Source organism: Bombina bombina, chromosome 1, assembly GCF_027579735.1.
Source record: "Bombina bombina isolate aBomBom1 chromosome 1, aBomBom1.pri, whole genome shotgun sequence".
In the NCBI taxonomy this organism is placed as follows: Eukaryota; Metazoa; Chordata; class Amphibia; order Anura; family Bombinatoridae; genus Bombina; species Bombina bombina.
Window position 1 is genome coordinate 418873574 of NC_069499.1, and position 23280 is coordinate 418896853.

At 42.2% G+C, this 23280-nt stretch overlaps 1 protein-coding gene and 1 pseudogene across 2 annotated transcripts in view; both read right to left on the reverse strand.

Annotated features, from left to right (window-relative positions):
* Nucleotides 1-23280, reverse strand: part of LY75 (lymphocyte antigen 75) — a 1208875-nt gene that overhangs the window by 996418 nt on the left and 189177 nt on the right. The window lies entirely within an intron of this gene.
* Nucleotides 20950-21114, reverse strand: LOC128646310 (uncharacterized; annotated as a pseudogene).

Genomic DNA, 23280 nt, shown 5'->3' on the forward strand with positions numbered 1-23280 from the left:
TGTAAGAGAATAGACAGAGCAGAAATCTGTTCCTTTAACGAACTAGCAGATAAGCCCTTTTCTAAACCCTCTTGTAGAAAGGACAATATCCTAGGAATCCTAACCTTACTCCATGAGTAACTCTTGGATTCGCACCAATATAAATATTTACGCCATATCTTATGGTAAATTTTTCTGGTAACAGGCTTCCGTGCCTGTATTAAGGTATCAATAACTGACTCCGAGAAGCCACGCTTTGATAGGATCAAGTGTTCAATCTCCATGCAGTCAGCCTCAGAGAAAACACAATTTATGCTTACCTGATAAATTTATTTCTCTTGTGGTGTATCCAGTCCACGGATCATCCATTACTTGTGGGATATTCTCATTCCCAACAGGAAGTTGCAAGAGGACACCCACAGCAGAGCTGTAATATAGCTCCTCCCCTAACTGTCATAGCCAGTCATTCGACCGAAAACAAGCCGAGAAAGGAGGAACCATAGGGTGTAGTGGTTACTGTAGTTTAAATTTAAAAATTACCTGCCTTAAAATGACAGGGCGGGCCGTGGACTGGATACACCACAAGAGAAATAAATTTATCAGGTAAGCATAAATTGTGTTTTATCTTGTAAGGTGTATCCAGTCCACGGATCATCCATTACTTGTGGGATATATTCCCTTCCCAACAGGAAGTTGCAAGAGGATCACCCAAAGCAGAGCTGCTATATAGCTCCTCCCCTCCACGTCATATCCAGTCATTCTCTTGCAACACTCAATATAGTAGGAAGGTGTGAGAGGAGTGTGGAGTTTTTATACTTAATTATTTCTTCAATCAAAAGTTTGTTATTTTAAATGGCACCGGAGAGTGCTGTTTTTCTCTCAGGCAGTATTTAGAAGAAGAATCTGCCTGCGTTTTTTATGATCTTAGCAGAAGTAACTAAGATTGACTGGCTGTTCTCGCACATTCTGAGGAGTGGGGTAACCTCAGAAAGAGAATAGCATGCAGGGTTCCCTGCAGATGAGGTATGTGCAGTAAAATATTTTTCTAAGGAATGGAATTGACTAAGAAAATACTGCTGATACCGATGTAATGTAAGTACAGCCTTAAATGCAGTAGTAGTGACTGGTATCAGGCTGATGAATGTATGTGCAGTAAAGTAATTTTCTAAGGAATGGAATTTGACTAAGAAAATGCTGTTAATACTGAAGTAATATATGAGCCTTAACTGCAATAGAACCGACTGGTAGCAGGCTTATTGATAACACTACATAACTTTTAAAATGTATGTTTAAAACGTTTACTGGCATGTTATTCGTTTTTGTGAGGTACTTTGGTGATAAATCTTTTGGGGCATGATTTTTTCCACATGGCTGACGTATATTTCTGCATAGAAAAGGTTAACTGAGTTTTCCCACTGTTGTAATATGAGTGGGAGGGGCCTATTTTATCGCTTTTTTGCGCAGTAAAAATTCAGTCACAGTCTTCCTGCTTCTTCCTCCTTGATGCAGGACGTCTCTAGAGAGCTCAGGGGTCTTCAAAATTAATTTTGAGGGAGGTAATCAGTCACAGCAGACCTGTGACAGTGTGTTTAACTGTGATAAAAACGTTAATTGTTAAATTGATTATCCGTTTTGGGTATTAAGGGGTTAATCATCCATTTGCTAGTGGGTGCAATACTTTGCTAACTTAATACATTTACTGTGAAAATTTGGTTGCTATAACTGATTTGGTTCATTGTTATTTCAACTGTGACAGTTTTTTTGTGCTTCTTAAAGGCGCAGTAGCGTCTTTTATATTGCTTGTAAACTTATTTGAAGGATTTTCCAAGCTTGCTAGTCTCATTTCTAGTCTGTTTAAACATGTCTGACACAGATGAATCTGTTTGTTCACTATGTTTGAAGGCCAATGTGGAGCCCCATAGAAATATGTGTACTAAATGTATTGATGTCACTTTAAATAAAAGTCAGTCTTTATCTGTAAAGAAATTATCACCAGACAACGAGGGGGAAGTTATGCCGACTAACTCTTTTCACGTGTCAGTACCTTCGCCTCCCGCTAAGGAGGCGCGTGATATTGTGGCGCCAAGTACATCAGAGAGGCCCATACAAATCACTTTGCAAGACATGGCTGCTGTTATGACAGAGGTATTATCTAAATTGCCAGAATTAAGAGGCAAGCACGATAGCTCTGGGTTAAGGACAGAGCGCGCTGATGATGTGAGAGCCATGTCCGATACTGCGTCACAATTTGCAGAACATGAGGACGGAGAGCTTCATTCTGTGGGTGACGGATCTGATCCAGGGAGACCGGATTCAGAGATCTCTAATTTTAAATTTAAGCTTGAGAACCTCCGTGTATTGTTAGGGGAGGTATTAGCGGCAATACCAAAGCTAAAGTACACGGATGAAGGGAGGGACAAGGCAGGAACTTAAATGGAAGGAACCACTGCCTGTAAAACCTTTCTCCCAAATATAGCCTCTGAAGAAGCAAAAGTATCAAATTTGTAAAATTTTGAAAAAGTATGAAGCGAAGACCAAGTCGCCGCCTTGCAAATCTGTTCAACAGAAGCCTCATTTTTAAAGGCCCAAGTGGAAGCCACAGCTCTAGTGGAATGAGCTGTAATCCTTTCAGGAGGCTGCTGTCCAGCAGTCTCATAGGCTAAGCGGATTAAGCTTCTTAGCCAAAAAGAAAAATAGGTTGCCAAAGCCTTTTGACCTCTCCTCTGTCCAGAGTAGACAACAAACAAAGCAGATGTTTGACGAAAATCTTTAGTAGCTTGTAAGTAAAACTTTAAAGCACAGACCACGTCCAGATTGTGTAACACAAGGATGGAACCACAATCTCTTGATTGATATTCTTGTTAGATACCACCTTAGGTAAGAACCCAGGTTTGGTACGCAGGACTACCTTATCCGTATGAAAAATCAGATAAGGAGAATCACATTGTAAGGCAGATAGCTCAGAGACTCTACGAGCCGAGGAAATAGCTACCAAAAAAAAAAAAAAAAAAAAAAGAACTTTCCAAGATAAAAGTTTATCTATGGAATGAAGAGGTTAAAACGGAACTCCTTGAAGAACCTTAAGAACCAAGTCTAAGCTCCATGGTGGAGCAACAGGTTTAAACACAGGCTTGATTCAAACTAAAGCCTGACAAAATGCCTGAACGTCTGGAACATCTGCCAGACGCTACTGCAAAAGAATAGACAGAGCAAAAATCTATCCCTTTAAGAAACTAGCTGACAATCCTTTTTCCAAACCTTCTTGGAGAAAAGATAAAATCCTAGGAATCCTGACCTTACTCCATGAGTAACCCTTGGATTCACACCAATAAAGATATCTACGCCTTACCTTATGGTAAATTTTCCTGGTGACAGGCTTTCGTGCCTGTATTAAGGTATCAATAACTGACTCGGAGAAGCCACGCTTTGATAAAATCAAACATTCAATCTCCAGGCAGTCAGCCTCAGAGAAATTAGATTTGGATGGTTGAAAGGACCCTGAAGTAGAAGGTCCTGTCTCAGAGGCAGAGACCATGGTGGAAAGGATGACATGTCCACTAGATCTGCATACCAGGTCCTGCGTGGCCACGCAGGTGCTATCAGAATCACTGATGCTCTCTCCTGCTAGATCTTGGCAATCAGTCGAGGGAGCAGAGGAAACGGTGGAAACACATAAGCCAGGTTGAAAGACCAGGGCGCTGCTAGAGTATCTATCAGTGTCGCCTTGGGATCCCTGGACCTGGATCCGTAACACGGAAGCTTGGCATTCTGGCGAGACGCCATGAGATCCAGTTCTGGTTTGCCCCAACGGAGAATCAGTTGTGCAAATACCTCCGGATGGAGTTCCCACTCTCCCGGATGAAAAGTCTGACGACTTAGAAAATACACCTGGGATATGGATAGCTGATAGGTGGCAAGAGTGAATCTCTGCCCAGTGAATTATTTTTGAAACTTCTAACATCTCTAGGGAACTTCTTGTTCCCCCTCGATGGTTGATGTAAGCTACAGTCGTGATGTTGACCGACTGAAATCTGATGTACCTCAGAGTTGCTAACTGAGGCCAAACCTGAAGAGCCTTGAATATCGCTCTTAGTTCCAGAATATTTATTGGAAGGAGAGACACCTCCTGAGTCCACGATCCCTGAGCCTCCAGGAATTTAGAAGCTTTGATAACCTGGACTCCGTCAAGGTAAATTTTCATTTCTACAGAATCTATCAGAGTCCCTAGAAAGGAAACTCTTGTGAGTGGGGATAGAGAACACTTTTCCTCGTTCACTTTCCACCCATGCGACCTCAGAAATGCCAGTACTACGTCCGTATGAGACTTGGCAATTTGGAAGTTTGACGCCTGTATCAGGATGTCGTCTAAATAAGGGGCTACTGCTATGCCCCGCGGCCTTAGGACTGCCAAAAGCGACAATATAGAACCTTTGTAAAGATTATTGGGGCTGTAGCTAATCCAAAGGGAAGAGCTACAACTGGTAATGCCTGTCTTGAAAGGCAAACCTGAGAAACCGATGATGATCTTTGTGTATCGGAAAGTGAAGATAAGCATCCTTTAGATCCACTGTAGTCATATATTGACCCTCCTGGATCAGTGGTAGGATGGTACGAATAGTTTCCATCTTGAACAACGGAACTTTGAGGAATTTGTTTAATATCTTTAGATCCAAAATCGGTCTGAAGGTTCCCTCTTTTTTGGGAACCACAAACAGATTTGAGTAAAAACCCTGTTCCTGTTCCTCCTTTGGAACTGGATGGATCACTCCCATAACTAGGAGGTCTCGTACACAGTGTAAGAATGCCTCACTCTTTATCTGGTTTGCAGATAATTGTGAAAGGTGAAATCTCCCTTTTGGGGGGGAAGCTTTGAAGTCCATAAGATATCCCTGGGATATAATTTCCAACGCCCAGGGATCCTGAACATCTCTTGCCCACGCCTGGGCGAAGAGTGAAAGTCTGCCCCCTACTAGATCCGTTACCGGATAGGGGGTCGTTCCTTCATGCTGTCTTAGAGGCAGCAGCAGGCTTTTTGACCTGCTTACCTTTTTTCCAGGTCTGGTTTGGTCTCCAGACCGTCTTGGATTGAGCAAAAGTTCCCTCTTGTTTATTATTAGAGGAAGATGATGCCGCACCTGCCTTGAAGTTTCGAAAGGCACGAAAATTAGACTGTTTGGCCCTAGATTTGGACCTGTCCTGAGGAAGGGCACAACCTTTTACTCCCGTGATATCAGCAATAATCTCCTTCAAACCAGGCCCGAATAGGGTCTGCCCCTTGAAGGGAATGTTAAGTAGCTTAGATTTTAAAGTCACGTCAGCTGACCATGATTTAAGCCATAGCGCTCTGCGCGCCTGTATAGCAAAACCAGAATTCTTAGCCGTTAGTTTATTCAAATGAACAATGGCATCAGAAATAAAATAATTGGCTAGCTTAAGTGCTCTAAGTTTGCCAAGTATGTCATCCAATGGAGTCTCTACCTGTAAAGCCTCTTCCAGAGACTCAAACCAGTAAGCCGCAGCAGCAGTGACAGGGGCAATGCATGCAATGGGCTGTAGGATAAAACCTTGTTGAATAAATATTTTCTTAAGGTAACCTTCTAATTTTTTATCCATTGGCTCTAAAAAAGCACAACTGTCCTCGACAGGGATAGTAGTACGCTTTGCTAGAGTAGAAACTGCTCCCTCCACCTTAGGGACTGTCTGCCATAAGTCCCGTGTGGTGGCGTCTATTGGAAAACATTTTTCTAAAAATAGGAGGGGAAGAGAACGGCACACCTGGTCTATCCCATTCCTTATTAATAATTTCTGTAAACCTTTTAGGTATTGGAAAAACATCAGTACACACCGGCACTGCAAAGCATTTATCCAGTCTACAAAATTTCTCTGGCACTGCAATGGTATCACAGTCATTCAGAGCAGCTAAAACCTCCCTAAGTAACACGCGGAGGTGTTCAAGCTTAAATTTAAATGTAGAAATATTAGAATCAGGTATCTTTCCTGAGTCATTAACATCACCCACTGACTGAAGCTCTCCTTCCTCAGCTTCTGCATATTGTGAGGCAGTATCAGACATGGTTCTTAAAGCGTCAGTATGCTCTGCATTTTGTCTCACCCCAGAGCTATCTCGCTAACCTCTAAGTTCAGGTAGTCTGGCTAATAACGCTGACAGTGTATTATCCATGACTGCCGCCATGTCTTGTAAAGTAAACGCTATAGGCGCCCTAGATGTACTTGGCGCCATTTGAGCGTGAGTCCCTTGGGCGGGAGTCAAAGGGTCTGACACGTGGGGAGAGTTAGTCGGCATAACTTTCCCCTCGTCAGATTCCTCTGGTGATAATTTTTTTAAAAACAGAATATGATCTTTATTGCATAAAATGAAATCAGTACATTTGGTACACATTCTAAGAGGGGGTTCCACCATGGCTTTTAAACATAATGAACAAGGAGTTTCTTCTATGTCAGACATGTTTATACAGACTAGCAATGAGACTAGCAAGCTTGGAAAACACTTTAAATCAAGTTAACAAGCAAATATAAAAAACGGTACTGTGCCTTTAAGAGAAACAAATTTTGTCCGAATTTGAAAAACAGTGAAAAAATGCAGTAAATCAAACAAACTTTTTACAGTGTATGTAATAGGCTAGCAGAGCATTGCATCCACTTGCAAATGGATGATTAACCCCTTAGTTCAAAAAACGGATCAAAAAAACGAAATAGACTTTTTTTTTTTTTTTTTTTTTTTTTTTTTTTTTTTTTTAACAGTCACAACCAACTGCCACAGCAAGCTGTGGTCCTACCTTCCCCAATAAACGACTTTGGAAAGCCTTTGAGCCCTTTAGAGATGTCCTATAGCATACAGGGGACTCCTGAGGGAAGCTGGATGTCACAGTTTGTAATTTTAACTGCACCAACTGTAACTTTTATACTATAACAGTGGAAAGCCTCAGTAAAACTGTTTCTAGTTAAAATTTAAGCCAGCCATGTGGAAAAAACTAGGCCCCAATAAAGTTTTATCACCAATGCATATATAAAAACGATTAAACATGCCAGCAAACGTTTATATTGCAATATCATAAGGGTATTACCCCTGGGAGTAAGCATGATACCAGTCGTTATTAAATCACTGTATTCAGGCTTAACTTACATTAATCCGGTATCAGCAGCATTTTCTAGTGTTTTCCATCTCTAGAAAAAATTATAACTGCACATACCTGATAGCAGAATAAATTGCACGCCATTCTCTCGCTGAAGTTACCTCATCTGTGTAATCCCCTCAGACATATGTGAGAATAGCAATGGATCTTAGTTACAACCTGCTAAGATCATAGAAACCTCAGGCAGATTCTTCTTCTATTTACTGCCTGAGATAAAATAGCACAACTCCGGTACTATTTAAAAATAACAAACTTTTGATTGAAGAAAATAAACTAACTATATTTAACCACTCTCTCCTACAACATCCTAGCTTGTTGAGAGTTGCAAGAGAATGACTGGGTATGACAGTTAGGGGAGGAGCTATATTACAGCTCTGCTGTGGGTGTCCTGTTGGGAATGAGAATATCCCACAAGTAATGGATGATCCGTGGACTGGATACACCTTACAAGAGAAATTAGATTTGGATGGTTGAAAGGACCTTGTATTAGAAGGTCCTGCCTCAGAGGCAGAGACCATGGTGGACAGGACGACATGTCCACTAGGTCTGCATACCAGGTCCTGCGTGGCCACGCAGGCGCTATCAGAATCACAGATGCTCTCTCCTGTTTGATCTTGGCAATCAGTCGAGGTAGCAGCGGAAATGGTGGAAACACATAAGCCATGTTGAAAACCCAAGGGGCTGCCAGAGCATCTATCAGCGCCGCTCCCGGGTCCCTGGACCTGGATCCGTAACAAGGAAGCTTGGCGTTCTGGCGAGACGCCATGAGATCCAGTTCTGGTTTGCCCCAACAATGAATCAGTTGTGCGAAGACCTCCGGTTGAAGTTCCCACTCCCCCGGATGAAAAGTCTGGTGACTTAGAAAGTCCGCCTCCCAGTTCTCCACGCCTGGGATGTAGATCGCTGACAGGTGGCAAGAGTGAGACTCTGCCCAGCGAATTATCTTTGAGACTTCTAACATCGCTAGGGAACTCCTGGTTCCCCCTTGATGGTTGATGTAATCCACAGTCGTGATGTTGTCCGAGTGAAATCTGATGAACCTCAGTGTTGCTAACTGAGGCCAAGCTAGAAGAGCATTGAATATTGCTCTCAACTCCAGAATATTTATTGGGAGGAGTTTCTCCTCCTGAGTCCATAATCCCTGAGCCTTCAGGGAGTTCCAGACTGCGCCCCAACCTAGAAGGCTGGCATCTGTTGTTACAATCGTCCAATCTGGCCTGCGAAAGGTCATCCCCTTGGACAGATGGACCCGAGAAAGCCACCAGAGAAGAGAATCTCTGGTCTCTTGATCCAGATTTAGTAGAGGGGACAAATCTGAGTAATCCCCATTCCACTGACTTAGCATGCATAATTGCAGTGGTCTGAGATGCAGGCGCGCAAATGGTACTATGTCCATTGCCGCTACCATTAAGCCGATTACTTCCATGCACTGAGCTACTGACGGGCGTGGAATGGAATGAAGGACATGGCAAGCATTCAGAAGCTATGATAACCTGGACTCCGTCAGGTAAATCTTCATCTCTATAGAATCTATAAGAGTCCCCAGGAAGGGAACTCTTGTGAGTGGTAATAGAGAACTCTTTTCCACGTTCACCTTCCACCCATGCGACCTCAGAAATGCCAGAACTATCTCTGTATGAGACTTGGCAATTTGAAAACTTGACGCTTGTATCAGAATGTCGTCTAGGTACGGAGCCACCGCTATGCCTCGCGGTCTTAGCACCGCCAGAAGTGAGCCCAGAACCTTTGTAAAAATTCTCGGGGCCGTAGCCAACCCGAAGGGAAGAGCTACAAACTGGTAATGCCTGTCTAGAAAGGCAAATCTTAGGTACCGATAATGATCTTTGTGAATCGGTATGTGAAGGTAGGCATCCTTTAAGTCCACTGTGGTCATGTATTGACCCTCTTGGATCATGGGTAGGATGGTTCGAATAGTTTCCATTTTGAATGATGGAACTCTTAGGAATTTGTTTAAGATTTTTAGGTCCAAGATTGGTCTGAAGGTTCCCTCTTTCATGGGAACCACAAACAGATTTGAGTAAAAACCTTGCCCTTGTTCCGTCCGCGGAACTGGGTGGATCACCCCCATTACTAAGAGGTCTTGTACACAGCGTAGAAATGCTTCTTTCTTTATTTGGTTTGCTGATAACCTTGAAAGATGAAATCTCCCTTGTGGAGGAGAAGCTTTGAAGTCCAGAAGATATCCCTGAGATATGATCTCCAAAGCCCAGGGATCCTGGACATCTCTTGCCCAAGCCTGGGCGAAGAGAGAAAGTCTGCCCCCCACTAGATCCGTTTCCGGATAGGGGGCCCTCTCTTCATGCTGTCTTAGGGGCAGAAGTAGGTTTTCTGGCCTGCTTGCCCTTGTTCCAGGACTGGTTAGCTTTCCAGCCCTGTCTGTAACGAGCAACAGCTCCTTCCTGTTTTGGAGCGGAGGAAGTTGATGCTGCTCCTGCCTTGAAGTTACGAAAGGCACGAAAATTAGACTGTTTGGCCTTTGATTTGGCCCTGTCCTGAGGAAGAGTATGACCCTTACCTCCAGTAATGTCAGCAATAATTTCTTTCAAGCCAGGCCAGAATAAGGTCTGCCTTTTGAAAGGAATATTAAGCAATTTAGATTTAGAAGTCACATCAGCTGACCAAGATTTAAGCCATAGCGCTCTGCGCGCCTGGATGGCGAATCCGGAGTTCTTAGCCGTTAGTTTGGTTAAATGTACAACGGCATCAGAAACAAATGCGTTAGCTAGCTTAAGTGCTTTAAGCTTGTCCATAATCTCATCCAATGGAGCTGTGCGAATGGCCTCTTCCAGAGACTCAAACCAGAATGCCGCAGCAGCAGTGACAGGCGCAATGCATGCAAGGGGCTGTAAGATAAAACCTTGTTGAACAAACATTTTCTTAAGGTAACCTTCTAATTTTTTATCCATTGGATCCGAAAAAGCACAACTATCCTCCACCGGGATAGTGGTACGTTTAGCTAAAGTAGAAACTGCTCCCTCCACCTTAGGGACCGTCTGCCATAAGTCTCGTGTGGTGGCGTCTATTGGAAACATTTTCCTAAATATCGGAGGAGGGGAAAAGGGCACACCGGGTCTATCCCACTCCTTGCTAATAATCTCTGTAAGCCTTTTAGGTATAGGAAAAACGTCAGTACACACCGGCACCGCATAGTATCTATCCAGCCTACATAATTTCTCTGGAATTGCAACCGTGTTACAATCATTCAGAGCCGCTAATACCTCCCCTAACAATACACGGAGGTTCTCAAGCTTAAATTTAAAATTAGAGATCTCTGAATCCGGTCTCCCTGGATCAGATCCGTCACCCACAGAATGAAGCTCTCCGTCCTCATGTTCTGCAAATTGTGACGCAGTATCGGACATGGCTCTCACATCATCAGCGCGCTCTGTCCTTAACCCAGAGCTATCGCGCTTGCCTCTTAATTCTGGCAATTTAGATAATACCTCTGTCATAACAGCAGCCATGTCTTGCAAAGTGATTTGTATGGGCCTCTCTGATGTACTTGGCGCCACAATATCACGCGCCTCCTTAGCGGGAGGCGAAGGTACTGACACGTGAAAAGAGTTAGTCGGCATAACTTCCCCCTCGTTGTCTGGTGATAATTTCTTTACAGATAAAGACTGACTTTTATTTAAAGTGACATCAATACATTTAGTACACATATTTCTATGGGGCTCCACATTGGCCTTCAAACATAGTGAACAAACAGATTCATCTGTGTCAGACATGTTTAAACAGACTAGAAATGAGACTAGCAAGCTTGGAAAATCCTTCAAATAAGTTTACAAGCAATATAAAAGACGCTACTGCGCCTTTAAGAAGCACAAAAAAACTGTCACAGTTGAAATAACAATGAACCAAATCAGTTATAGCAACCAAATTTTCACAGTAAATGTATTAAGTTAGCAAAGTATTGCACCCACTAGCAAATGGATGATTAACCCCTTAATACCCAAAACGGATAATCAATTTAACAATTAACGTTTTTATCACAGTCAAACACACTGTCACAGGTCTGCTGTGACTGATTACCTCCCTCAAAATGAATTTTGAAGACCCCTGAGCTCTCTAGAGACGTCCTGCATCAAGGAGGAAGAAGCAGGAAGACTGTGACTGAATTTTTACTGCGCAAAAAAGCGATAAAATAGGCCCCTCCCACTCATATTACAACAGTGGGAAAACACAGTTAACCTTTTCTATGCAGAAATATACGTCAGCCATGTGGAAAAAATCATGCCCCAAAAGATTTATCACCAAAGTACCTCACAAAAACGAATAACATGCCAGTAAACGTTTTAAACATACATTTTAAAAGTTATGTAGTGTTATCAATAAGCCTGCTACCAGTCGGTTCTATTGCAGTTAAGGCTCATATATTACTTCAGTATTAACAGCATTTTCTTAGTCAAATTCCATTCCTTAGAAAATTACTTTACTGCACATACATTCATCAGCCTGATACCAGTCACTACTACTGCATTTAAGACTGTACTTACATTACATCGGTATCAGCAGTATTTTCTTAGTCAATTCCATTCCTTAGAAAAATATTTTACTGCACATACCTCATCTGCAGGGAACCCTGCATGCTATTCTCTTTCTGAAGTTACCCCACTCCTCAGAATGTGCGAGAACAGCCAGTCAATCTTAGTTACTTCTGCTAAGATCATAAAAAACGCAGGCAGATTCTTCTTTTAAATACTGCCTGAGAGAAAAACAGCACACTCCGGTGCCATTTAAAATAACAAACTTTTGATTGAAGAAATAATTAAGTATAAAAACTCCACACTCCTCTCACACCTTCCTACTATATTGAGTGTTGCAAGAGAATGACTGGATATGACGTGGAGGGGAGGAGCTATATAGCAGCTCTGCTTTGGGTGATCCTCTTGCAACTTCCTGTTGGGAAGGGAATATATCCCATAAGTAATGGATGATCCGTGGACTGAATACACTTAACAAGAGAAAAGATTGCACATCTGGCACGACCGCCAGACGCTTTGCAGCAAAAAAGAAAATGCAGAAGTCTGACCCTTCAGAGTACTGACTGACAAAAACCTTTCTTCAGACCTTCCTGGTGAAAATAAAGAATTCTAGGAATCCTGACCCTACTCCAAGAGTAGGATTCAAACCAATAATGATATTTCCGCCATATTTTATGGAAAATCTTTCTCGTAACAGGCTTGCAAGCCTGAAACATAATCAATGACTGACTACGCTTAGACAGAAATAAGCGTTCAATCTCCAAGCAGTCAATGTCAGAGAAACAAAATTTGGATGAAAGAAGAGACCCTGAAACAGACGGTCCTTCCTCAGAGGCAGTGTCCAAGGTGGAAGAAATGACATCTCTACTAGGTCTGCATACCAGATCCTGCAAGACTACGCAGGGGCTATTAGAATTACTGACGCGCTCTCCTGTTTGATAAAAGCAATGACTTGTGGAAGGAGAGCAAATGGAGGAAACAGGTATGCCAGCCTGAAAACCCAGGAAACCACCAGAGCATCTAACAGAGCGGCCTTTGGATCTCTTGACTTTGAACCATAACTTGGAAGCTTGGCATTTTGCCGAGCCGCCATCAGATCCCAACTCCGGCACCCCCCATTTGAGGGTTTAATTGGAGAACACCTCCGGATGGAATTCCCCCTCCCCAGGATGAAAAGTCTGTCTGCTCAGGAAATCCGCTTCCCAGTTGCCCACTCCTGGAATGTGGATGGCAGATAGACAACAATTGTGAGCTTCCGCCCACTGAACAATCCAAGTCACCTCCTACATGGATAAGGAACGCTGAGTTCCTCCCTGGTGGATGATGTAAACCAATGAGATGATAATGTCATAGTGGAACCAAATTAAGGACAACTGAGGCCAAGCCATCAGAGCATTGTAAATTGCTCTCAACTCCAAGATGTTAAAGAGGAGAGCAGACACCTCCATAATCCCTGTGCTTCTAGAGGAATGTCTCTAGAAGCATGTGCCCTGAGACAGAAAATCTTGAAAAACTACTACGGGAGAGAGCCTCTTGTCGACTGATCTAGATCTATCCTCTTCCGAATGTTCTTCATTTTACTTGAAAAAAGCAAAAGGAATGCTGTCCATGATAACCATCAGACCAATTCCCTTGATACATAGATTCACTGAAAAGTGAAGGTGACAGCAACTGTAGCTAGATCCAACGCCCAACCTTCCGGTTGCAAGAAGGCTAAGCTATCTCCTGGACCACTAGAGCTTGCTGTTGGCCAGACAGTAGATGGCAGAGAGAGTAAAAGGAATAAATCATTGATTATCTGATTTTATAAATCTTCTCCTATATAGAGAAACTATTGAGGTCCCCAAATAATCCCCCCTTGTAGATGAAACAAGGGAACTCTTTTCCAGATTCATTTTCAATCCATGGGAAAGTAGATTGGACAAGATCTCTTGAAAGAGAGTTTGCTCGAAGAAGGATGACACCTGAACCATGAATCCACAAAAAAAAAAAGTACCCTTGCACTACCCCAAGACCTAAAGTCTTTCTAGAATGACGAGACTCAGAAACTTGAAACGATCCCGAATAATGGGAACAATAAATACACATTCTTCAGGTCTATGTTCATTGTGAACCAAAGGAGAATGGATACTACTTTAAAGGTCAGAACCCAAAAAACTTGAAGAAAATACCTAGATCCCGTTCCCAGACTGGGACTGGAACTATCACTCCCAGAGAGAAGAGTCCTGAACCCAGTTCAAGGAAAGCCTCTCATCATACTTGAATTGCAGATACTCTAGAAGGAGAAATCTGCCCCTGGGAGGAAATCTTAGATCTGACTCCAAAAGACATGACTGACCTTGCAGAAACAGGAAAAGGAAAACTTTCCTTTAGTCTTAATCTCTTGACGTGAGGTAGAAAAACATAGTTTATGCTTACCTGATAAATTTATTTCTCTTGTAGTGTATTCAGTCCACGGGTCATCCATTACTTATGGGATATTCTCCTTCCCAACAGGAAGTTGCAAGAGGATCACCCAAGCAGAGCTGCTATATAGCTCCTCCCCTCACATGTCATATCCAGTCATTCGACCGAAACAAGACAAGAAAGGAGAAACCATAGGGTGCAGTGGTGACTGGAGTTTTAATTAAAATTTAGATCTGCCTTAAAAAGACAGGGCGGGCCGTGGACTGAATACACTACAAGAGAAATAGATTTATCAGGTAAGCATAAATTATGTTTTCTCTTGTTAAGTGCATTCAGTCCACGGGTCATCCATTACTTATGCCTGTATGGGGTACTGGTAAAGCGCGGGTAAATTAAACTTGATTCAATATCACATGTTAAAAAGTGCTTGTTCTCTGCCATAAAACCTCCCTCAAGAAGGATTTTGTGTCCCAAAGTAACTGCAGGTTTAAGTCTTAACCCCTTCAAAGCCAGCCTCCTAGTCCCAGAAGACAAAAAGGCACTTACCTGCACATCCAGCTGGAGGAAGACAGCTCACACATCGTGTCTAAGAAGAAACAAATTTATCAGGTAAGCATAAATTTTCTTTTCTTCTTAAAGACACGATGAGTCCACACATCATCTTCATTACTTATGGGATCCAATACCCAAGCTAGAGTACACGGAAGATACGGGAGGGACAAGACAGGATACCTAAACGGAAGGCACCACTGCATGAAGAACCCAAAAGCAGCCTCAGCCGAGGCAAAAGAATCAAATTTGTAAAACTTTGTAAAAGTGTGAAGAGAAGACCAAGTTGCAGCCTTGCATTTTTGAATGCCCATGAGGAAGCAACAGCCTTAGTGGAATGAGCCGTAATCCTTTCAGGAGGCTGCTGTCCAGCAGTCTCGTATGCCAAACGTATAATACACCAGCTAAAAAGAAAGAGAAACAGCCGTAGCTTTCTGTCCCCTACATTTGCCTGAAAATACCACAAAGAGGAAAAAATACCACAAAGAGGAAGACTGGCGAAAGTCTTTAGTCGCCTGTAAAAACTTCAAAGCACGAACTACATCCAAATTGTGTAAAAGCCTCTCCTTCTTAGAAAAAGGATTAGGACACAAAGAAGGTACAACAATCTCCTGATTAATGTTTCAATCAGAAACAACCTTTGGAAGAAATCCAAATTTCGTACGTAAGACGACCTTATCCGCATGAAAAATAAGGTAAGGGGGCTCACATTGTAACGCTGAGAGCTCAGACACTCTGCGAGCAGAAGAAATCGCTACCAGAAATAAAACCTTCCAAGATAACAACTTGATATCTAAGGAATGCATAGGTTCAAACGGAACCCCTTGAAGAACCTTGAGAACTAAATTAAGACTCCATGGAGGGGAGAAACTGGTCTAAACACAGGCCTAATCCTGCTTACGGCCTGACAAAAAGACTGAACATCAGGGACATCAGCTAGACGCTTGTGTAACAGGATAGATAATGCTGAAATTTGACCCTTTAAGGAACTTGCTGATAAGCCTTTCTCCAATCCTTCCTGGAGAAAAGATAAAATTCTAGGAATCCCAACTCTTCTACAGGAGTAGCCCTTGGATTCGCACCAATAAAGGTAATTACGCCAAATCTTATGATAAATCTTTCTAGTGACAGGCTTACGAGCCTGAATCAAAGTGTCTATGACTGAGTCAGAAAAATTTCGCTTGGCTAAGATCAGCTGTTCAATCTCCAAGCAGTCAGTTTCAGAGAATCTATATTTGGATGATGGAAGGGTCCCTGAATCAGAAGGTCCTTTCGAAGTGGAATCCTCCAAGGAGGTAGAGACGACATCTCTACCAGGTCTGCAGACCAAATCCTGCAAGGCCAGGCTGGTGCTATGAGAATCACTGAAGCCCTTTCCTGTTTGATCCGGGCAATCACTCGAGGAAGCAAAGCAAACGGAGGAAACAGATATGCTAGATTGAAGGACCAAGGGGCCGCCAGAACATCTATCAGAGCCGCCTGAGGATCTCTGGATCTCGACCTGTACCTCGGAAGTTTGGCATTCTGCCTGGATGCCATGAGATCAAACTCCGGCTGACCCCATTTGAGGATCAGACTGGAGAACACATCCAGATGAAGATCCCACTCCCCCGGATGAAAGGTCTGTCTGCTCAGAAAATCTGCCTCCCAGTTGTCCACTCCTGGGATATGAATTGCCGACAGACAACAAGAATGGGTCTCCGCCCACTGAATTATTTTGGAGACCTCTGTCATTGCCAAGGAACTCCTTGTTCCTCCCTGATGATTGATGTAGGCAACTGACGTTATGTTGTCTGACTGGAACCTGATAAACTAAACCGAAGCCAGCTGAGGCCAGGCCAGAAGTGCATTGTAGATCGCTCTCAGTTCCAGAATATTTATGGGTAACAAAGACTCTGTCTGAGACCATATCCCCTGAGCTCTCAGGGAGCCCAAAACTGCTCCTCACCCCAGAAGGATGGCATTGGTTGTCACAATCTCCCAGGAAGGTCTGCGAAAACACGTTCCTGGGAGAGATGATCTAGAGACAACCACCAAAGAAGAGACTCCTTTGTCTCCTGTGCCAATAGAAGTCAAGGGAATAAATCCAATAATTTCCATTCCCTAGTTTGAGCATGTCCAACTGCAGAGCTCTGAGATGAAAGTGAGCAAACAGGACGATGTCCACTGCCGCTACCATCAGACCTATTAACTTATGCACTGAGCCACTAAAGGGCGAGAAGAAGAATGCAGAGCTAGACAAGTATCGATAAACTTTAATTTCCTGACTTCTGTCAGAAAATTCTTCATAGACAGAGAATCTATTATGGGTCCTAGGAAAGTCACGCTTGAATGTGGGCCTAAGGAATTCTTTTCTAAAATCACCTTCCGGGGGGGCGTGTCCGGCCAGCAGCCATACTAGCAGGGAAAAATGGAAGCTCCTCAATTACACTACAACAAACCGCTAATTATCCTGGCTATATGCATCCTTAAAGTTTTATATCCAAGAGACAAGTAATGCCAGCATGTGCTGCCCTGGATAATGCTAATTTTATATAATTAAGCAAAGTGGTTAGCTCTATTCTAGCCTATTCAAGACTCTAACTGCGGCCCTGGTTTTGACCGCCAACTCTCCCATGTCACTTGGCGTAACGCAACTAACATTGCATTACAGAAATAACTTCTACTAGTCACTTCAATAATTGCATATCAGCTAATCAATTTTCTTATTCCTGAAAAAGAAGGCAAAGAGACGAGACATTTATTAAAAAAAAAAAAAAAAAGCCCACGCAATACTCCTTCAAAATGGAGACGGAAGTCATCGCGGCCGTTGCTGCATTGGAACGGACTATGGACTTGCAATTTGCTGACTTGTCGCATCAAGTACTCCTCCTGCGAACCGGAATGCCTAGCTGTCCTGGCCATGAAGCTCCTCAAGCAACACCTCATTCTATGGTGATAGAAGACGTAAGTTACCCACCGCTGATACACCCGACCAAAACATCTGAAACCCGATCTCTTACCCAGCCCAGCATGTACCCTAAGCGGGCCGAAGAGGTTCATCTCCGAGTGTTCAGCTCTATGTGTCTTGAATCTAAGGCAGACATGGGCCATGAAATTGCAGCAGCCTCACCTGTACCTATAGCGACGCAGCCAATTAAGACAGGACCGGACTTTAGCGCAGTAAAGTACATACAGGCCCCACGCCATACACCATGCGCAGAAAACCCTCAGAGTCTAAAGACAGGCAACAAAAGCTTACTGACAGCCACTTACTATGACGGCTCAACTGGACAACAGCGCTTACAGCCTACTCTACTTCTAAGACTCGCACAAGTACCGGACACTGAAACCTGGTATATAGCTACCGATTTGGCGAGACATAGCCGGTTTTTGGGGCTTGGGATCTCCTTGTCAGCTACTTTTCATCAAAGGCCTGTTTGCGTCCATAATGAGTCCCCCACCAGCTACAGAAGGGGAGTCGGTTAGCAGCTCGAGGTATTTCTTTTTGAGAGTTGTGATAACCAGGAATGTCCTGTCGAATACAATATTTCATCACACTTTCTGAACTTATTCATCTGACCATTAAACTGACTTTCCCATTCTATACTGGAGATCAAGTAGGACATACACCCTTCAATTTTGAGAATATGCTTGTACAGGGAAAGCTTCAACATCACAGGCCTATATAACAATGGACATACTTATGATAGTTAGCTTCCCACACCGCAAGTCCCCACGAGGCAAACACCAAATCAGTCTCCTTCTTTCAAAGGACTGAACATTGATCCTGGGACACGTAGCAGCACTCTCCTACGACACAAACTTTTTTCGCTAAAGTTTTCCTCTATGTTATCTTTACTAATGGGATTACCCACAGAATAGCTTAGTATCTGTCAAAGTTTATTCAGGGTTATGCACTGTGTACTTATGGTCTGCTTTGCATGTTACAGTGTTTTATATTTTTCAACTGAGCACAGTATGCGCCATGTTACTGATAATATGTTTTATGTTTTACTAGATGCTTCGTGTGATATATAATGATACCCCATATGTATATTATGTACACCTCCCTACTCTCTCTATAAGGAGTCAACCCAGAGAAATATGTGATATCTCCCTCTACCTACTTTATAACATTTAACTTGCAGAATATGCCCTATATCTTTCATCCAAAGATCTTGAGAGCATAATATCCTTTTTCCTAGAGAATCTGTATATTCTACTATGAAAATTTGAGTTACTTACAGTTTGAAAAATACTCCTGTTCATGAGATCTATTTGTCCTGTGCAATATTCACGTCCTTAAGAGATTTCTCCTCTGTATTGACACCCTCTCACTTTGACAAAAAGGTCATTAATGTTGTACATAACTGATAATAATTAGATTTATATGCTCTCAATGTTAGAAAAGAAGTTTAGGCTCCATTGTTTTGCTTTTCTTGTGCACACATCATAGGTCTCTAGGGTTCACACTATATTTATATGCACCATGTATTTGCACACTGAAGTGGGAATATAAGTTTGTATAAGGGTCTCTGTGAGTTTTATTCCCAGCTTCTAAGACAGTCCTACACTTTGCTGGAGTCAGTAGGGTTGAGTATTCTCTATCTAACTTACACAGGACTCGCTAGCTTATTCGTTGAGTTTAGTAATTTCCACTAGAAGGTGGCAAGAACTGTTCGCCCTTCTATGTATGTTGGTGTTTCTCCCAAGTGCTCTAGAGTTGCTGTTAGCTCTGGATTTTCAGTGATATTTAACCCTGTTCTCACAGACCTATATGCTCTTAATAGCCTTATAAGGAAAGATTGTATTCCCTATATTATCGCTTACACCCTTTCTGTCCTAACATAAGGCCCACTTTAGGGAAGTTAGCTCAACTCTCAATATATTAGCGATCAAGTGTAGCCTCTCAGCTCTCTGTTGGTAGATTTTGTTCATATAATCTCTTTATCCTCATAATTGTTTTTGGCCCAGACCTAAAACACAAATGTCATGGGTATGCAGGTCTCAAAGTAGCTTTTCATGTGCTTTATATATGGGAATTTCTAGAGTTTCAAGTCCTACTCTTTATGTAAATTGTAGAGTTCAAATTTATGTTATTAGGCATTAATATAAGCTCTGGTCTCAGACATTACATTGCCCTATCTTCACACTAGAGTTCTTAACTTATCCACGATTAAGTATTTCCCTGTATGTCCCTACACATTTTACCACTCAACAGTTTTTGTATTGTTATTAATGATTATCTAGTTCTAATATATAATCTCAACTGTATATTCTCCTCTATTGTGTTAGGGGCTAACCTCCAACCAATCTTCCCCTGGGCCACATAATGATCCCTTTATATGCTAACTCCTCTACATTTAGTTAATAAGTTTGGTATGGCCTAAGAGTAGATATAGATATCCTATGAGGAACCTGTTCCCCAACCAACCTGTTGTCCTTCCCACTAATGTGCTCAATTCTGATCCATCTAAACCATACTATAACAACTGAGCTGTATCTTTCAAATTTCCAGATGCGCCCCCCAATCCCCTTTTTCTTTAACCAGAGCGGCTCTTGCCCGCTAAACCCTTCTCCCCCCAAAATAAACCCACGATACTCACCCCCATCTTACCACGATTCGCTTTGAATAGACAACTTACTTTATGGTTTTTACAGTAATTTGGGGACCATTCTTACCTTTACTAAGCCAAAGGTTATAAAATGAGGTTCCTTTATAATATGTTCTAGTTAGCTATCTCTACCGGACGCAAGTCTCTACTTTTTATTCTTAATTCTACATGTTAAATATCTTACAATTCACATTTTAGTCAGACATCTGTAACTTCTCCCGGAACTTGTACTCCCAGTGCTAGACTTGTGGCCTTGCCATTTAGTATAGTTCATCTCTTCATTCACAGGTACTTAGCATAAAGGTGGCTTTGGTATGGCAATTATAACAATTACATTGGTACCTTGATGCTTTTGACCTAGCCTACTCTCTTCGTTTGAATTGTTAAAAGATTTTGTCCCGGTTTTTCCTCCCAAGTCTGGTTTGTATTTAAACATATGTACTGTTTCTATGTCATTGCTCAATACCTCAATAAAAAAGTTATTTACAAATCACCTTCCAGCCAAAGATTTTAGGAACGATAATCCCAAGTCCATGTGGGACCTTGCTATTTGAAAAGATGTAGCCGGAAAAAGAATGTCTTCTAGATAAGGCGCCACTGCAACACCCTTTTGCATGAAGCCCCATCAACAGAGATCCCCGAACCGCTGTGAAGATTCTGGGGCTGTGGCAGGACCAACGGAAGAGCCACAAACTGGTAATGTTTGTCCAGAAAAGGAAACAATAAAAACTTGAGATGATTCCTGTGAATGGGAACATGTAGGTACACATCCTTTAAATCCACTGAGGTCATAAATTTAAGGACGTACACTAAGAAATCTGTCTAGAGTCTTGTTTTATATGGTCCCCAGCAGGAGGACGTATCAAGTATTAAACTGATAAGAACAAATACTACACTTGATCTTAGCAAAAAGGCCTAAGATCTAAAAAGTGGTCTGGAGTAGAAAAACCCAGACCCTGAACCAGTATTGGAACTGGAGGAAGCACTCCCATATCTGAGAGGTCTTCTATGCAGAGTAAGACCGCCTTTCCTTTAGTCTGATCTGCAAATAATCTTGAAAAAGAAAACGGTCTCTAAGAGGAAACTTTTGAACTCTGCTTTGTATCCCTGGGATACACTTTTACTATTGCTCAGAGACCCTGAACATCTTGATGCCAAGCCTGAAAGAAGACAGAAAATCCGCCACCTACAAGGCCCAATCCCGGATTGAGGGCATAACCTTCATGATGTCCTTGATTGACAGCAAACTACTTGGATTGAGGGCAAAACCTTCATGCTGTCCTTTATTGACAGCAAACTACTTGAACACTTTTATATTATTTTTTTCTTTTTCTTTTTATATATTTTTTAAATTCTTTAAAATGTCAAAAAAAGAACAGTTCCGCCAAGCCGGGACCCAAAAAGGTCTCACTTGAAAGAAAAAGCTAAAAGCGTAGACCTAGAGCGCACGTCCGTAGAACAAGACTTTTAACCATAAGATGTCTGTATGGGGTACTGGTAAAGCGCGGGTAATAAACCGCGCAGCTCATTAAAAGCCCTTATCCGATCCTGGATCTTATCCAGGGGAGTTACTGACTTAGTAGTGTCAGACAACGCATCAGACCAATATATCGTCATACCAGTGACGGTAACAAAGTACACCGCTGGATGTCACGTAAGCCCTGGTGTACATCCCTCTATCATTTAATTGTATAGTAGGAACCCCTCCGCTGTTTTTTTTTTGTAAATAAGGAATGCAGACGAGCATAGATTACACCGACGGTGTCTGAGTCGCCCAGATATTGTTCCATCTGAGACTGGAAATCTCTCTCCGATAATCCCCAAGTATCTTCCTCCTTTCAGGAAACCGGGAAGAACTGTCTGGACAGTATCTACTGAATCAATCAAGTTTCTATTTTAAATTATTGAAAATAATTCCTTAAATAAATGTTTACTATCATATGTAAAAAACATAAAATGTCTGCAATGCAGAATAACTCCGGGAGGGGCCATAGGAAGTGCAGAGCACTGCACGTGGCCCACAATTTACACTATAGGAGAAACTGAGGCACAGTCCGACCACTTGTCAATTAGTTCCTGAACAGCAGGGGTCCCAGAAAGAATTATAGAGGAAATGCAGGGCACTGCATGTGAGGGCAATAACATTTTGGGACTCTTGAGGCAAAAAAATGGCAATATTGAACCTTGTAATTGCGCTACGGAATTTGGCGGCGCTATACAAATACAAGATAATAACCAAAATTGAAATTAAATTTGTGGACAACATCCTCATAGTAAAAAGTTGTCTCAGAAAATACTATCCTTAAGGATTAGGTTCCTCACATATATGAGTAACAGAAAGGACTTGAAGGTTCCACATTTGCATACAAGAACCAAGATCCCCCCCAAAAAATTTGAATTTTTTTAATTAAAGCAAAATGTCCCAAAACGTTACTGTCACTTAAAATAAATGCATAAATGTTTAAGCAACCTCCGGGAACACAATAGCAATGCTTTCTAATTGCCCAGTGCGTGTAGCTGTCTATATAGTCTCCTCAAATATAAAGGAGAGTAAATATCTGAGAAAATAAATTGCCCGTATCTACTAAGAGCTTACTTACATGTCCTATATACACAGTGAGTGGCCAACTTCCTCTGACTTTTTCTTTCTTTCTTTAAGCCCAAGAATAAAAGTCGGCAATTACCTCACATTCTGCCCGACAGCCAAGGCAGCCTCCAGGATTGCAAGGTCTTCTATTCCTCACATGGACCTGTGAATTAAGAGAAAATACTGAGTAATATACCTCAGATTTTTCAGGGTTAGGACAGCATCAGTATGGGACGCGCAGTGAGAATTATGTCCCACAAGTTCCCATTGCTCTAAAGCCTCTAATAGCTCTACTGTAGAGACTGATATGGACTACGGCTACACCCTAGAACAAAGTAGCACAATCTTGCACTAATTTAAAAATAATAAACTCTTGATTGAAAATCTTTTTCTAACACCTCACTTTGCCATCTCCTATCACTAACGCAGGCAAAGAGAATGATTGGAGTGGGAGGGAAGGGAGGAGCTATTCAACAGCTCTGCTGTGGTGCTCTTTGCCTCCT